Genomic DNA, 13,504 nt, shown 5'->3' with positions numbered 1-13,504 from the left:
AATGAAGTGCCATTAACTCTTGGCTCAGCAGCTGTCCACGGGAGATAACAGGTATTTGAGGGCTAGGGCCTCATCCAGATTAGGGAGAGCCTTCAGATCTCAAAGTTTTTCCCCTAAGGAAGATCTAAAGAATTCATTATAAAATTCGGGGAAGGTTCCATGTAGCATTTAAAGTTTGTCGCCACAGAGCAGACAGCTGGGATGTTCAGGGGAGCACAGTCTGTGAGGGGGAGTTAGGTCATATGTAAACCTTTGTTTTGAAGAATTAATCCATTTAAAAATACAATTAGGGGGAAATTAAACACCTTGTAAAAAGGCAGGACAATAAGAACATATTTCTAGCAAGATAACAATGTTAGGGTCCTAATAAATAAGAAGGAAATAGTGGCAAGGGAGTTTGGTGGTCAAACCTTGTTGAAAGCCCTTCCTTCCTGCTGTGTGTACTGATAACCACTGGTGAGCACTGTCAATTCTCCCGATGCAAGCCCATCTGTTTGCCCACTCCGGTTGAAGCATGGAAATCCCAAGGGCTGCTGGGGGAATCTTCTTACATATCCATTTGGAAATCCAGATACTGTGTGACAACTCATCATTTCATTCTCTAGTTGTGCACATCACCCCTGCCTTAGTATCTGAAGTTCAATGCCCACTTTGTTCTTGAACTTGCTACCTGAGCATGCCTGGGTAGAGATGAGTGGCTGCTGTGGTGGCCTCAAAGGCTGATGGTTGGATGCATATATGACAATCCATACATGTATTGCCAGTAGATGGTTATCTACAGTGGCCTCATCTGGGTCTATGGATAACTTCCCTTTCAGGGACCCTGAGCCTCCATGTGCATCAAAAGTAGCAGGAAGGCCGAGGTGACATTGAACATTAGCCATGTCACCATTAGGAATCTGGCTACTTCGTTTGTCCCCTGTTCATTTATATTATAGAAGCGACTTTTAGTTGTCAGAAAGAAGGAAAGGCAGTCTTGGACACTTGATAATGTTTGGAATAATACCCAGAACTGAGGGTATTGCAGTGAAGATTTCTAGAGTACTGCCAGCCCTTTGCTCTTTCAACTGTGGATCCTTAAAATCATGTTCTGTGGAACGAATTCTGGCACCAATTCAGTGTTAGTCAGGGATTCATTTATTTGTTTATTTCTTCTATCTATCTTTGTTTTGTTTTTAGCTTTTTGTTTGTTGGTTGGTTTGTTTCTCTGTGTAGCATCCCTGGCTGTCCTAGAACTCACCTTGTAGACCAGGCTAGCCATGACCTCACAGAGATCTGCCTGCTTCTGCCTCCTGGGTGCTGAGATTAAAGGGGAATTAAAAGCATGTGCCTTCACTGCCTGGTTTATCATAATGGCAGCTACTTAAAATGTGAAGGACTGTCCCTTGTATTGGATTTGGGGCAAACTGAAGTCTGCAGCACAGGAAGCTCAGGAAAGAGGGAAGAGTGCACAGCATGGAAATGAAGAATGGACAGGACACAGGAACTGCTCACTCTTTCCCAACCTATAACCTTGGTGATAACTGGGAATAGCCAGATAAGCAAGTGCTCTTTAGTGAGTGAACCACATCTTGGCCTAAGGACCTGATAAGCTGATGAAAGCAACTCAAAATGTCTTGAGGCACTTCCTTCCCTGCCTTGGCTTGGACAGCAACATTTTAATTACAGCATGTGTGAGCTGCGCCCAAGGTCTTGGGTTGATCTTCCCAAAGGGAACACACAAAGCTGCTGTTTCCATTCTGCCTGCTTGATCAGCAGAGAGGCTCATCAAACCCAGGAGCTGTGGAACTGGGCAGGGACAGGACTCTGGGGAGTGTGGCTAGGGCTTGGCTCAGTTGAAACCCTTGGTGTCTGCAGGTATGCCCTATCCTGTCGCTTCATTGCTTTTCTCTCTGGTGGTTGAATGCCCCCTCTCCATCCTCTTTCTTGCCTGGAGATAAGACCCAGTTTGATCCTCACTGTTTTCCACAGACCTTTCTTTCTATTCCCGCTTGAAGGCCTGGCCATTGCTTCAGCTTGCAGCAGAAAGAACTCTGCTGCCAACTGAATGTGTATCTACCCTTTTCGTGACCATGGCTACTGTACGCTGGAATCCCATCTTCCTAGGCCTAGTACATCATGTTCCTGACTCATCACAAGAACAAAGACCTTAGAGGCCTCTTCTTTTTCATATTTTTGTACTTGACTCAGTCATTGCCATCTGTTGTTGTAGGGACTACTCTGCCCCCTGTCCTCTGTCCCATGATGATGTGGACCAGTGGCTCTCAACCTTCCTAATGCTGTGACCCTTTAGTACATTTCTTTATGGTCTAATAACCCCAGCCCATAAGTTTAATTTCAAAACTGTAATTTTCTACTCTTATGTCATAATATAAATATCTGACATGCGGAATATCTGATATATGACTGCCATGAAAGGATTGTTTGACCCCAAAGGGGTCGTGATCCACAGATTAGGACCTACTGCTGTAGATCCATCAAATGCAGAGGGCCTCTGAAAGGCTCTACCCTGCAGGGGATCAAAGCAGCTGCTGAGAATTATGGCCAATCTTTGGGCCGAGTGCAGGGAATCTTATGAAAGAAGTGGGAAATAGTAAGACCTGGAAAGGACAAGAGCTCCACAAGGAGAGCAACAGAACCAAAAAATCTAGGCACAGGGGTCTTTTCTGAGACTGATACTCCAACCAAGAACCATTCATGGAGATAACCTAGAACCCCTGCTCAGATGTAGTGCATAGCAGTTCAGTGTCCAAGTGGGTTCCATTGTAATGGGAACAGGGACTGCCTCTGACATGAACTGATTGGCCTGCTTTTTGATCACCTCCCCTGAGGGGGGAGCAGCCTTACCAGGCCACAGAAGAAGACAATGCCGCCACTCCTGATGAGACCTGATAGATCAGGGTCAGAGGGAAGGGGAAGAGGACCTCCCTTTTCAGTAGACTGGGAGAGGGACACGGGTGGGGAAGAGGGAGGGTGGGATAGGAGGTAAGGAGAGAGGGTGGTACAGGGGGGATACAAAGTGAATAAACTGTAATTAATAAAAATAATTAAAAAAGAATACCAGTTTATATGTTTATATATTTATTCATTTGGTAACGTAATACATGTGTGCAGTGTGTGTGCGAAGGAGAAAGGGAACATCCACACCCTCAGTGTGTGGCTGCTTTGTGGGTTTTCCTCTCTTCATTTTCTGCAATTACTATGCTAATTTAAAACTGAATTCGTATGTTATTCATAGTTTTTGAACCCCAGCAACTCCCCAAACTAAGACACTTTCTATGGTAATTCTTACTCTAGACTTAGTTCTTTCAAGTGGTGAGCAGTTCTGAAGATTGACACCCACGTACAGATAGAAAGGATGCAGGCTTGTTACTTGTTGAGTGTGGCATGTTTGTGCTGACGAGTTCCTTTCTACTGTGTGATGCCTTCATTCGGAAAAGGAGAAGGTAAGAGGCTCTAGCTGCTGTCGAGATTTGTCATTTCTGTCTGTAACTGATTTTATCCATCTCTGGAATACCGCGGGACCTGCACAAGGTTGCACAAAGTTACAACCAAAAGGCAAATATCTAATCGCTATTTTATGACACTATTTGTACATTTTTTTTTTCCTCAAAGTTCTTTAGGGACTGGAAAATCTCCAAGAAAGAAGTTAAGGTGGAGGTGGCTCTCTCAAAAATATCTGTGTGGGAGGGCAGGAACTGATTGACAATTAGGCAGAGAAGCAGTGGGCATTGTTTACTTGTTCAAAGGAACTGGATGGTAGGTTCATGTTTATAGCTCTCTTGGTTCCAGCGCGAGACTTAAATGCCTCTGAAATGTTAACTTGTCCTTGGTGGTGACTGCGGCTACTTCTTGCTTCTCAGTTGTAGAAGCTAAAGACAGCTGAAATAACTGACCTGCCCTTGGACCATTCCATTGCCCACTAGAGTCTAAATAGTCCAAGGCAAAGAAAGAAAAGACTTCAGGGTTTCTGTGTTGTAGCTCAGAGTGAGACTTCATCTCTCCTCTCATCTCCTCTTGCTGTTTGGCATGACTATTCCTGAACTGCTTGTTTTTCATTCTGATGGAGGCAATGCTTATTACTTACAGTAGAAAACTCCCTTAGGCTTTGTGGATGAGAAACTGGCTTTCACCGTGGCTCTGCATCGGCAGGACTGAGACACTATAAAATCCTAAGAAAGCTCTAAGAAAGCCCACATACCATTGTGGGGTGATGGAAACTCATTGAAAACAATGGCTCACGTACTGCCTTTTTTATGAAGGAGAAGTGTATTCTGGCTTACAGACTGGTCTATACCTGGAATTGCCTGGGCTGAAGAACAATAACTACCAAGAGGTTCTTCTCAGTAATGATGGGCTTTCTGAGCATGAGTCCTCAAGATGGAAAACAAAAACAAAAACTGGAGTGATGAGAATTATCTCATTCAGTTTGATGTTAAAAATAGGAGAGAACCAATCAATAAAAATGAAACTCATGGTTCAAAGATATATCTGCCCCACAGTAGATTGATGGGTTTGGTAGAAAGAAAGGCACAGCCGTGGAAAGGTTACATTTGAGCAAGTGATCTTCACTCCTACCTGTTTGTGAATCTGTTTCTCCTCAAATGAAGGTACCCGATACATATCTTAATGGTTATTTGGATAAAAACGGAAGGTGCAGTGTGAACTAGCAGGATGCAGACAAGGCTAGGGAGTCGCTGTATACTAGCAGTCTCTGTTTAGGAGTTGGGGTGGGAGGGTGTCCTTTGGAACACTGGAGTTTATTTACTTAAAGTACAGGATGTGCTTGGTGACAATTCCCTTTTGTCCAGCTAAATTGACATTCATTTTACATAGAACCTTTGTTTCCTAAATTGATCATTCTCTGGATTCCCCTCCTGTGCTTCTTCCTGGGCTTTGGTATTGTAAATTAACTTTCGATTCTTGCCTTAAGAATGAAATAATTGCCTGTGTTGTTTGATAAATACAGTCTTCATCCTAGCCAAGTTAAGTCGTATGTTTTCCAAGATCAATAATTCTGAAAATCCTTCTTTTACCAATCAAAAGATTAAGTCTTTGTAGTTGAAAAAGCAGGTATAAGTGTTTTGTGTAAGTGTTTTGATAGACATGGAAAGAATGCAAGCATTTAATGTGTGAGTTGTAACAAGAATAACAAAGAGAAGTGAAGAGCTGTTTTTTTCTAGGATTGAAAAAAACCTCTTGAGTTGTTCTTTGTGGTCATGTGGGATTGTGTGTACATTGGGGTCTGTGATCCACTTTGGTTAATTTTTGTGAAAAACATACTTTCTGTCTCCCTTCCCCCTTTCTTCTCCCACTTCTTGCCTCCTTCCCTTACTCTCTCTCTCTTTCACTCCTACCCTCTCTCTCTTCCTCCTTTTCTATCCCTCCTTCCTTCCATTTCCTCTCTCCTCCCTCCTCTTTTCCTTCTCTTCCTTTCCTTCCCCTTCCCTTCCTTCCTTCCTTCCTTCCTTCCTTCCTTCCTTCCTTCCTTCCCTCCCTCCCTCCCTCCCTCCCTCCTTCCTTTCTTTCTTCCCTCCCTTCCTCCTTCCTCCCTTTCTTCTCTTCCTCCTGCCCTCCCTCCCTTCATTGTTAACATGTAGCTGCCCGTGTTTTTATTGCTTCTCTCCTTCCACTTTGTGTGTTCTGGTGACTAGACCTTGGAGCCAGTAGTTAGGTGGCGTTGGCTGGGCTCAGTATGTTAGCTCTGGACATGGACATAAAGAGAAGCTCATTGTATGTTTCCAGGGGAGAACTGACAGATGTGCTGATGGAGTGTAGCACAGAAGGGAATATGTGAATGGTGAAGTTTCAGGTTCTACCTTGAGTATTCTTGAAATGGTCATTTGTCAAGTTTGACGTACTAGGGAGCTACGCTCCTAGGTTCGTTTTGTAACCACTGCATTTATTTTTCAGAATGTTTCTGAAGCCTTATTTCATCTTGGCATTTTTTTTCGAGACAATATGTGCAGTATAGTCAAGGCTGATCCTTCTTGGTTTTACTCTGTAGTGGGTTGTTTTTAAATTGCCTCAGCCTGCCCAGTAATAGGGTTCCAAAACTATATCACTGGCTGAAGAGTAGCTTTTATATATATATATATTTGCATTAGAGAGGGTAACACTAATCCTCACATACATCAAGATAAAAATTATATATATATATAGATAGATAGATAGATAGATAGATAGAGAGAGAGTGTTGGTTATTTTCTTCTACTGTGTGCGTATATGTACATTCTAAGGAATCAAACGTGGGTTATTAGACTTGGAAGCAGATGCCTTTATGCACTGAGTCATCTTACTTGCCAGGATCCTATGATGTTTTATCATTATTTACATACTTAAGCCGTTATTTTAATATTTCATTTAGGTTTTTGTCATATGAGATGGAGTTGGCTTAGCTCAGTGTGTTAGTACCTGATATGAATATGAAAAGAAGATTATTATATGTTTCTAGAGAAGAACTGACAGATGTGGTGATATATAAGTATATATATATGTATATATATATTTGTGACAGATACCTATGAAAATACTATTATCCAGGTCCATGCAATAATTCAGAAAGTAACATACGAATCTTTTGCTTGGCTTCTAACCCTAAGTGTGACGTATTGTCTGTGTCTCTGAACTGAGTTTAATAGTAATCACAGAGGAATGCAAAAATACTTATTCCTACTGTGTGAGAAGAGCTTTAGTGAGAGAAGTCCAGTCAAGTGCTACCTGACGTCTCACCCCATCCACAGGACGTCGTCCTGTGAAGTTACAGTAGAGCAAAGTGTCCTTGCAGCTCAAACACTCGGAGGCTGTGCTAATGTCACATCTCAGTGCGTAGCCCGTGTCCTTATGGTGAAACTAGTGTAAGTTGGCCCACCGTGCTGCCAGTCACTTCAAACACTCCATTGACTTTCGTAGGGCATGCGTTCCGTAATGATGGTGAATGACGTGGTGCTTGTTTCTGTACTTAGTGAACTTTGCACTTTATCATGACTTTAGAGTGTGATGACTGAGGGTGTGGCTTGTACCTCATGCATCCATTGGTGCTCGCAGGACTCATGATTCCATCCCTGTCTCTTGGGCTTGAATTAATCTTGTGCTGTTTTGTTCCTTGTGGCGTTAGGGGCAATAGGCTGTAGAATTTGTATCAGACGTATAGTCTCTTTATGTGTGCAACAGACAGCACCTTCTAGGTGTGTATGAGGCTGTTCTTTGCTATTTGTGCAACAGTGAAATCACCTGAGAGCTCAGAGCTCAGAACTTCACCCCAAAAGTCACACAGAGTGTACCTAGTTTTAGAAGGACGCATAGTACAAGCACCCAACCCAAACATTGTGAAAATGTCTAGTGAAGAGACAACATAAGCTGAGCTCTAAAGGTTACCAGAGCTAAGTCAGAGAAAAGGTTAGGTGGTATGGAAAAAGACATAGACGAGAATGAAACAATGGCCTGGTTGAGGAATTAAAGTCTTTAAGAAGATAAGTTTAACAGGTACTGTACAGTGAGCAGATTTTGAAGAAATTTCTAGAAAAATATTGACAGGTTGGGATTGCATTTGGACATAAAGATGTGTTAAAGAAAGAAAGAAAAAAGGAAAGAAAGAAAGAAAGAAAGAAAGAAAGAAAGAAAGAAAGAAAGGTGAAGTAAGGATTACCTGGTGGAGGATTGGTGTTGGAGCCTTCATTTGGGTTTAGATTCACTTGGAACGTGCAGAGAAATGCGCTTGTGTGGATCATATTTAGGAGATGAATTAAGTGAAGGTTTAGTTGTTTAACATGTAGGTTTGAAGACAAAAATACGTTACAAAGGATTTTGAGGTGTGGCTGGATATTTGGGCAATCGAGTTTGCAGAGCAGAAGCCAATTTTTGTTCTGAACAGCAAAGCTTCTAGAATTAGATTACTCTCTTTGAACCCAGGGCCTCAAGGCATTGTAGGCAAGAGCTTCAACAATGAGCTTCATTCTAAGCACATAATGTTACTACAGCATGCATAATATGCAGTTGATTGGAACTTCAGATTTTAGATGCGTATGCCTACCTCATGAATGAAAGCATTATGTTTTCTGTTGAAATGGGAACATACAATAATAAAACATTAAAATCAGTGGAAGTTCAGTTCTTCAATTTTAAGATTTCCTCTTAATGATTTGTTGAGAAATTAATAAACATATTAGTCAACTGCTAGCACACAATATGTAACTTGACCCCTTGAAAAAGTTATAACTTCATGTACTAGATATTATTTTTTACCAAATGATACTTATATTTAAGTTAGTTTCATTGCACGCCCCTGTTTTTCTTTTCTCCATTAAAAGATTTCTTTTAGTGTATTTCTTGGCCAACTAGGTTTCACTCTGAATTCACCTTCAGAAAAAATCACATAAATCTTAATTCTCTGAAGTATTTTGTGTTTCAGTGTATCTTCAGTTACTTCACCTTCTCAAATCACATTGACTTAATAATAAAGGGACTGGATTACATCTTCCCTCAAAATTTTCCAGAAACTTAATTTCAGTTTAGATTCTTCTGGTTACAGTGTTTATGTTAATGATCCATTTGTTTGGTTTTCACTGTTAAATAGCTTATCCTATGAATGTCTTACGCTTCCATATTCCCTCACTTCTTGTGTGTTTAAATGTCTATTTATTTATGGTAGTATTTTGCCTTGTTCTAAGATTCTTGGGTCCTGCTTAGAATTCTCAAACTGTTGTTTCTCTGTCTTGAAACACTGAATGCTCCTAAGAAAAGGTTGGAGCCATTTTGACTTCCCCTTCATGGATGGAAATTGCTACTATGAACACCTGCAGAATTTTTCCTCCGCCTTGAAGTTTGGTAAACTAAAAGTAGATGGCTCTCTTTGAGTCATCCCTCATTAGTTTTTCTTGGAGCTTTGTTGGTTATTTTCATCTATTTGTTATGTCAGAGAAAAGTTCATACTATTATCACTTCAAATATTTTTTCTATCCAGCTTTTGGATTGCTTCTCTTCAATAGCAGAACTTTCCTGGCTTTGCTTATGTCTTTTAACCTTTTCTCCATAAAAGAGTGTATTTGTCTTTCTTCTTTGCATTCATTCAAAATGAATTAAGCTCTTATTCTACCTTAACAATTCAGCTTTCAAGTAGAATTGACCTTCCCTGCCTACCTTTTCTTCCCTGTTTTCTTCTCCCTCTTCTTTCTTCTCCTTCTCCCTCCCTCCCTCCCTCCCTCCGTCCCTCCCTCCCTCTCTCTCTCTCTCTCTCTCTCTCTCTCTCTTTCTTTCTTTCTTTCTTTCTTTCTTTCTTTCCTTCTCACACAGGCACACACACTTAAAACTATGACTGTATCATTTCTCTGTATTTCAATCATGTCTTCTCATTTTCTTATTGCGTTAATTAGTTTTATTTATAACTACTAAATTAACAGATTTGGTCAACATATTTTAATGGCTTCTCAAAGTCTATTATTTATGTTTTCTTTGAGTCTATGTTTACTGGTTATCTGTTCCTTAAGGTTAATTTTTTTAAAATTTTTATTTATTAATAGTTTTTGTTTTTGTTTTTTTTTTAAATTATTTATTTATTTGTTTGTTTATTTTTATCAGTTACATTTTATTAACTCTGTATCCCAGCCGTGTCCCGATCCCTCATTCCCTCCCAGTCCCTCCCTCCCTCCCTCATCTCCACCGTGCCCCTTTCCAAGTCCACTGATGGGGGGACCTCCTCCCCATTCATCTGATCCTCTTTTATCAGGTATCTTCAGGACTGGCTGCAAAGCCCTCCTCTGTGGCCTAACAGGACTGCTCCTCCCTTCGGGAGTGGGGAGACCAAAGAGCCAGTCATTGAGTGTGAGTAGGTCAAAGGTACTTCTTAGGAGTCAGTTCTTCCAGTCCACCTCTATGTGCTGTTTCTGAAAGCTACTTCAGAGTGATATCTAGACGACCAAGAAATATGTTAAAAGACATAATCTAAATGGAACCTTCCAGGATTCTTCAGTGAGACAGTTACAGTGGTAACAACATTCACAAAGGGTGGAAGTTTTGTGTCCGGTCTTCAGCGTTAAATAGCAAAGTCATTGTGTGTGTTTTCTGGGGATTGATCTTCAGTTGTCAGGCCTGCGCTTTCGCTAACTAAGCCCCGTCTCTGGGTCTATGGTTTTGCTGTGGTTGATGTTTTAATCCTCCTGTTAAATGAACCTTTCTGATTCTCCACTGCACTGAAGTGGGTGTTCTCATTTCTCTGGTTCACTTGCTCCCCTGTAGTTCTGTGGGATGTGGACATATCTGCTACTTGTTTCAGCCTCACCTCAGCGTGGGCAGCTCCTCTGTTTGCTTTGACATAGGATTGCTTAACCCTCCTTTCTTTTTGGATGTTGTAGTTTAGACCTGTTTCCCTTGTTGCCTATAAATTGGGAGTTGCTTACTGTCTGAAGAGTACATTGATACTTGTTTTGGGAGGTGCTGGGCAGGGCCATTTTTTGGTCAAGCACAGCTCCCATAGAAAGAAGTTCTAAAGCATAAACTCTACTTACAACGGCAGGAAACTGCCCTGCACCAATCATCTGAGTGTCCTCAAGTTGCTCAGTTTTGTTTGGTTCCGCTTTGGTGTTTTGTTTCAGTGGCTTTTCTCTTTACCACTATGAGCCCCATTGCTTTGATTTTTTTTTTAAATCGGAATTTAAATTTTCCTCATAGAGGAATTAAGTATTTAAAAATCACCATGTCGCCCATAGGAACATTTTCAGTGTTATTTTACACATTTCCTAGGGCAAAAATCATTCAGAAAGCAAAAGGAGCTTTCTAGTCTCCTCTTTGAATTGGCTATTGCAAAGTCGACCTAGAAATAAATACCCATAAAGGGCCCCTGGTTTAAATTATCCCTCCTTTGGGCTTTCGGACTTTCTGTCAGTTCAAAATGACGAGATATTTATACCTGAGGTACACAGCTGCAAGAACCCCCCTTGGCCAGTGCCTTTCGGAGCCTCAGGCTTTCCATGCTCCCTCCCTCCCCTCGTGGTGGTGGGATGATCATTGATACTGAGATAAATCTGGCTGTCACTTGGGCAAATATACAGGTCTGTACTGTGCTCTTGGTGATTCATTAAGTCTTTTGAGGGCGGAAGGGCAGAGGGGGGTCACACCAGGGCAAGATTTCAGCTGGGAGTGTGTCACCTCCTATCGATTTACCAGTTATTTGTTTCATTTACTTTTGAAGTTGATCCACTGTAGCTGTGATTACTGTGAGCTCTATCGGAAACACACAGAAATATAAATGGAAATGTATAAATTTACAAGAAACTTGACATTGGCCTTGGTGTGGGCTTATGATGTTTACCTTTTCATGCTGTTGAGGTAATCCTCGACACCTCTGAGATAATTGAGAAGGGAATTGTTTTTCATGGTGTGTATTCAGATTGACTGAGTATAACTGTGGATCCCAGCACTCTGCTGCTGTAAATTATTATTCAACCCTGTCAATAATTTTATTGATTGGATTAATTATTAAAAATTTAATTTTAAACTCATTTAAAGACCTTACAGGAGTCTTCAAAACATCAGAAGAGGGAAGTTTTGTATCCTATCCACTGTTTTTTAATCCTGATGAATTAGAACTTTTATAATGATGAAATAATCTTCAAAGTCTTACACAGTAATTATGTTAGCAGGGTGATGTGATTTTATGTTTGTGCATATTAACTTTCTTCCTTTCTCAAAACATGATGGTTTTCTTTGGCTTTCGACTTCTTTCCCCTTTTCATCCTTTGATTTTTTTCTTTTTGTCTGATTTAGCAAACGTTTACAATTGGTTTATTTTATTGAGTTGTACTCCTACTCAGTCTTCGTGAAAAACAGAAAGCAAGCAAACAAAATCATTTAAAAACAATCCCTCCTACTCCCGTCTTTGAGTCATTTGGTATGCTCAGCTAAAAATTCCGTTAGCTCTCTTTATTCATAGTTTGCATTACCTCCTGAATGTAGTGTACATTTTCATTGTTAACTGAAGTCATACGTAAACTGTATTGGTGTTCGGAAACTGCCTGTTTCCTCATTTAGAGCCTCAAGAGAAATATTCACCAGACAATTCTTAACTGGAGGCCTCAGAGGAATTGGACTTATGGTTTACAGATGAATAACTTTTCCTGTCTTAGAAAACACTGTCATGGGAGAGTAACTAACCCAGGAAGGGTGATCACACATCGCAGCACTGAGAGGGGCATCAGTAGATTTTCTGGTATTCTGCAAAGCATTATGGATCCACTAGTAGTTGCTGCTGTGTCAGATGCTCAGCTAGGGGCTTGGTTGCAGAGTTTATTTTGACGAGGAGATTCATGTATTTGGATAGCATTATGACTCTTCCCTCAAATTATTACCTTCTTAAAAACGCCTTTTGACTGTGTTTGTGATTGATGACTTATTAAAAGCCTCTGACTGCTAAAGGGTTTGATTTATGATCTCTTAGACCTTCGTTCCCTCTTTGCTGTACTTTTTCATATCTGCCTTTGGTTTGATATGATCCACACATTCTTTAAAACTAGCCCATGTTTTTATACCTTGCCAAGTTCTGATAAGTTTCTTGTCATCTATAATTTATGCTTTAAACAATTAGCGGATTGTAAAAAATTAGCTTTCAAAGCCATCAACAACTTTTCTATTTTCTTTTTAAGGACACACTTTTTCAGTCAATATTGACCTTTTTTTTTTTTTTTTGCAGCATGTGCAATTTTGTTTAAAAAGCACCTCTCACCCTGTTTCTGTTTCCAACTCTTCATTTAACCCATGAAAACTGGATACTTTTGACATCATATGCACTGAGAAATGCTTTCCAAAGAAAACATTTGTTAGAACACACCAACGATTTATTTGGGTACATCTCAGAGCTTGAACATTCAATTCAGCTGCCAGTATGTGCTCTGTTGGCTAATGTTTCTCCAGTGTTTCCACATTTTCATAGGCTAGCAGCCAAGTTGTCCGACAGTCTGGTACCTCATGGGGGTGGAATTAGGTATGTGTACTAGGAGTTGAAAGCACCAAAATGCTTCTGTGTACAGCCTACTGATGTATGTTAGAACTGGCAGAAATTGGCCCCACCCACTTGGACTCCACCCATAGTCTGTCCTTAATGGCTTGAGAAATGCTTGAGGAAGCCTGTGAGGATCCCTCACAACAATAAATGATCCAAGGAAATCAGAATTTTGGCTGCTTCTGAGGTAGTCAGAATTACTGATATGTTGTTGCTGTGTTAAGTTATATGATGACTGGAGCTGGAGAAATGGTTCCTTGAAGAAGACCACTTGCTGATTTCCCGAGTCCAGTTCTCAGCCCCCAAGTCGGGCGCCTTAGCATAGAGACAGAGCAAAATCACATGTGCAGGATGCTTCATGCAGTTTAAAGCATACCACCACTTTATTCACTTGATTAACCTTAAAAGCAGTAGGAAGTAAATGCTAGCTCCAGCTCACAGGTAAGGAATGAGTCACTTTAGGAGGAAGTATTGCTGCTGTGACTTAACTCCTCCTCCTCTTCAGACTCTGCC

At 40.8% G+C, this 13,504-nt stretch overlaps 1 protein-coding gene across 5 annotated transcripts in view; it reads left to right on the top strand.

Moving 5' to 3' along the window:
• Window positions 1–13,504, top strand: part of Klf12 (KLF transcription factor 12) — a 605,156-nt gene that overhangs the window by 311,678 nt on the left and 279,974 nt on the right. Inside the window, exon 1 of one of the 5 annotated variants that reach the window (XM_060391531.1) lies at window positions 3,314–3,446. The exons of the other annotated variants lie outside the window; for them this stretch is intronic. The gene's annotated coding sequence lies outside the window, so the exon portion shown is untranslated. Of the gene's footprint in view, window positions 1–3,313; window positions 3,447–13,504 lie in introns of those variants that run through there. 5 annotated transcript variants of the gene reach the window in all.

This window comes from Meriones unguiculatus, chromosome 9 (assembly GCF_030254825.1).
Source record: "Meriones unguiculatus strain TT.TT164.6M chromosome 9, Bangor_MerUng_6.1, whole genome shotgun sequence".
NCBI lineage: Eukaryota > Metazoa > Chordata > Mammalia > Rodentia > Muridae > Meriones > Meriones unguiculatus.
Note: the sequence above shows the minus strand (reverse complement) of the source record. Positions and strands in the feature narration are given on the sequence as shown.